The 4,377-nt window shown below is 45.6% G+C and overlaps 1 pseudogene; it reads right to left on the minus strand.

Moving 5' to 3' along the window:
- Positions 1-2,368: 2,368 nt before the first annotated feature.
- Positions 2,369-3,094, minus strand: LOC116468257 (dnaJ homolog subfamily B member 6-like; annotated as a pseudogene).
- Between the last annotated feature and the right edge of the window lie 1,283 nt (positions 3,095-4,377).

Here is a 4,377-nt window from a genome sequence, read left to right on the forward strand (position 1 = left end):
CAGCTGGGAGCGTGGTTGTGATTGAAATTTCCAAGATGGCTTCATCCACATGCCAGGTGCCTCAGCTGGGCTGGCTTGGCATTCTCATTTTCATTCATTCATTCATTCATTCATTCATTCATTCTCTCTCTCTCTCTCTCTCTCTGTTCTCCTGCATGGTCTTTTGCTACATAGTCTTTTCAGCAGGGTAGCTGGACCTTTTTACCTGATGGCTCGGGTCTGCAAGAGAGAGATAGCAGAAGCTGGCACAGGTGAAGCTGCACCCTCCTCCCCAGAAACAACTCCTAGGTATATACACCCTAGAAAAATGTGTGTGCTGGAGCCAGTGTTGTTGGGAATGGCAGCAGCAACAACAATAACAAGAAAAGATCTGAACATCCCCAAAAGGAGAATGGTCACATGGTTTGTGTTATAGTCATGTGGTGGATTGCTAGGCAGCAGTGAAAAAGAATTTCTAGGCTGGGCATGGTGGCTCACGCCTGTAATCCCAGCACTTCAGGAGGCCAATGCAGGTGGATCACTTGAAGTCAGGAGTTTGAGACCAGACTGGGCAACATGGTGAAGCTCCATCTCTACTAAAAAACACAAAAATTAGCCAGGTGTGGTGGTGCTCACCTGTAGTCCCAACTACTCAGGAGGTTGAGGCAGGAGAATCACTTGAACCCGAGAGGTGGAGGTTGCAGTGAGCAGAGATCGCACCACTGCACTCCAGCCTGGACAACAGAGTGAGACTCTGTCTCAAAGGAAAAAAAAAAAAAAAAAAGAAAAAGAAAAAAGAATTTTTAGCCATTGGTAGGGATGAATCTCCCACACAAGATAGGAAGTGAAAAAAGGAAGTCTCCAAATGCAGAAAAATGGTTACCTCTGGGGAGAGAGGGCACGTTGGTCACCAGACTGTTGGTGATATTGTATTCATGAAGCTTGGTGGTGGGTTTATGTGTGTTTGCTTTGTTGGTGTTTTTTACACATTTTACATGCATGACATGTGCATTTTTTTTAACAGATCCCACTCAGGAAAGAATACACCAAACACATTTGCATTTATTTTCTTTTTCTTTCTTTCTTTTTTTTTTTTTTAAAGCAAATGACAAAGACCCAGTTTACCAGCTTTACTTTTTTTTTTTTGAGAAGTCTCTCTCTGTCACCCAGGCTGGAGTGCAGTGGCACAATCTCAGCTCACTGCAAGCTCCACCTCCCGGGTTCACACCATTCTCCTGCCTCAGCCTCCCGAGTAGCTGGGACTACAGGTGCCTGTCACCACGCCCGGCTAATTTTTTGTACTTTTAGTAGAGACGGGGTTTCACCGTGTTAGCCAAGGTCTTGTGTTAGCCAAGGTGTTAGCCAAGGTCTCGATCTCCTGACCTTGTGATACACCCACCTTGGCCTCCCAAAGTGCTGGGATTACAGGTGTGAACCACCATGCCTGTAAAGCCACCAGCTTTACTTTTTTAAACCTAAGCTTAATATTACATATTTAAACACTTAAACAATTGTTTAAGTTGCCAGCATTCATGCACAACTAGAAAACATCTTTAATTTATATTAAACCAGAAATGTATTACCATTAATGCATTAATATCTTTCACTACTAAATACTAAAAAAAAAATTGAAATTATTTCTGTAGAAGATTCCTCCTGGCAGTGTTAACTTCACAGCAGGCTGACACTATGTGACTCACATTTCAGATGCCATGGAAAAGCAGATCTATGCTGGTGTTAGTGTTAGTGTTAATTGTCCTACACTAAAGAATCAAGGCTCACCTTGCAGTACGTTTGATAAAAAAGCAAAGTGCATGCAGAGATTTACACCAATTAAAAAAAAAACATGGGCTGGGCATGGTGGCTCACGCCTGTAATCCCAGCACTTTGGAAGGCCAAGGCAAGTGGAATACCTGAGGTCAGGAGTTCAAGACCAACCTGGCCAACATTGTGAAACCCTGTCTCTACTAAAAATACAACAATTAGCTGGGTGTGGTGGCACACACCTGTAATCCCAGCTACTCCAGAGGCTGAGACAGGAGAATCACTTGAACCTGGGAGGCGGAGGTTGCAGTGAGCAGGGATTGTGCCATTGCACTTCAGCCTGGGTGACAGAGTGAGACTCCATCTTAAAAAAAAAAGAAAAGACAAACAAAACCAAAAACAAGCAAAAAAACCACAACAAAACGATGGTCCTATTATGTGGCCCCAACAATTAACTCAAAAGTCTATGAGAAATAGAGGCTCCAGTGAGCTGTTATAAATACTTTACATTAGGTACAATTATACTGAAAGTCCAGTTCATTTGAAATCTTCAAAAAAAAGTTCCTGTTCATCCTCCAATGGTGCTTGTTTTAGTTTAACATTTCTGTTAAAAGCGTGCGTTGAATTACTTGTTATCCAAATGCAGCAGCTGCTCCTTACCATGGATTGTTAAGGACTTTAACTGGCCGTCTTCTTCAACTTCTACTCTTTCTTAACCATTCTCAACAGTTCTCTTTGTAGTCATTTTTCTGCCATTAACCATTTTAGCAGAAGTTGATATTGATTCGAAGTTGCCCATCCCACTACCACCAAATGATGTAGAAGAGAATGAAGTGAGGCCCCCATGAGCCAGGGACCTAAATGAAGTAAATACTGAGTCAAAAGAAGAAAATCCACTTCCAAAAGATGGAAATCCACTGAACGCATAGAAAAACGACCCCGTCCCTTGGCTTCTGCTTCCTCGGGAACCCCTTTGATTCCCAAAAATGTCCTCAAAAAGGTCTTCAAAGAAGTCAAATGAGAATGGGTCCCTTCGACTAAAAAATTCCCTGAAGACATCATCTGGGTTACAAAATGTGAAGCCAAACTCAAACGGACTGTCAAAATGACTTCCACCTCTTCCTCCACCAATTCATCCTTCTTTGCCTTATTTGTCATAGTTGTCCCATTTCTTAGCATCTGACAGCGCCTCATACGCCTCCACTACTTGTTTGAATTTTCTCTCTGCTTCTTCTTTATTCTCAGGATTTTTATCTGGGTGTCACTTCAGTGCCAGTTTCTGATACGCCTTTTTACTATCCTTGGGTGAGGTGTGTCTCTGCATGCCTGGAACTTTATAGTAATCCACCATGTTTTAAGTGATTGTTGGAATACGTCTGAGAACAGAGGCAGCCAGTGACAGGATGCAGGGGAGGCGGGGTGGTGGCCTGGATCTCCTGTCAGCTCCAGCACTGCTGTGCTTGCAATGTTTTGTATGTATGGAAATGTCAGATTCTGTCACCCATGAACAGATTCCAGTTGTGCTGGTGCACACGTCTGCCTGCACACACCTTCACATACAGTTTTGCACATGATGCACCCACACGTGGACACTCATACAACACACTCAGGGAGCTGCTGTAGGGCCCTGCTGGGTGTCCAGGACACTACCCCCTCCAGAACTCAGGCCTGCCCATTGGCCCCTGAGGGGTCCCTGGGGCTCTAATCTTTAGGCTGGGCTCCCAGGAGAAGACATGAGGCTCTGGGTGGGATGCTGACATGGGCTCTGGGTTGGAAGCCTTTGTGGCTCAATGTTGGCCCTTAGTGCCCACATGAAGGAGCCCCGGAGAGACACAGAGAGGCCTTAGACAAATGAAATTACAGGGGAACACTGGGCATGTGGCCAGATCAGGCTCCCAGCTCCCAGGCAGCTGGCCTCAGAGGCAAGTCTGGACAGCAAAGCCACCTGTTAGGTAGGCTTTTGCCTGGCAGCATCCCCAAGAACACCTTGCCCTCTGAGACACAGTGGTAGCGAGCCCCCCAATGGCTTCCAATGGGCTACTCTCTGGTGTCAGTGCCTGTGTAGAGTTCCCTCCCTCATTGTTTCAGGGTTGCACTCTAGGACCAGTAGAATGTGGTGGAAGTGGCAGAGTATGACATCCAAGACATTGCCACTTGCACCTTTCTCTTTCTTGGATCACATGCTCTGGGGGAAGCCAGCTGCCATGTTGGGAGGACACCCAAGCAGCCCTATGGAAAGTCCAAGTGGTGAGGAACTGAGGCCTCCTGCCCACAGACATGTGAGTGAGGCACCTTGAAAGTGGATGCTCCAGCCCCAGTCAAGCCATCAGATGAGACTACAGCCCTAGCTGACATATTAATTTCAACATGAGAGATCTTGAGCCAAAAACATCCAGTTAAGCTGCTCCCACATATCTGATCCAGAGCTATAATACTATGTGAGATAATAAAGGTCCATTGTTGTTTTCAGCCTCCAAATGTTGGGGAAATGTACTATGTAACAGTAGATAACTAATATAGGCCTCGCACAGTGGCTCACGCCTGTAATCCCAGCACTTTGGGAGGCCAAAGCAGATGGATCACCTGAGGTCAGGGGTTCGAGACCAACCTGGCCAATATGGCAAAACCCCATCT

This window comes from Hylobates moloch, unplaced genomic scaffold (assembly GCF_009828535.3).
Source record: "Hylobates moloch isolate HMO894 unplaced genomic scaffold, HMol_V3 SCAFFOLD_5, whole genome shotgun sequence".
NCBI lineage: Eukaryota > Metazoa > Chordata > Mammalia > Primates > Hylobatidae > Hylobates > Hylobates moloch.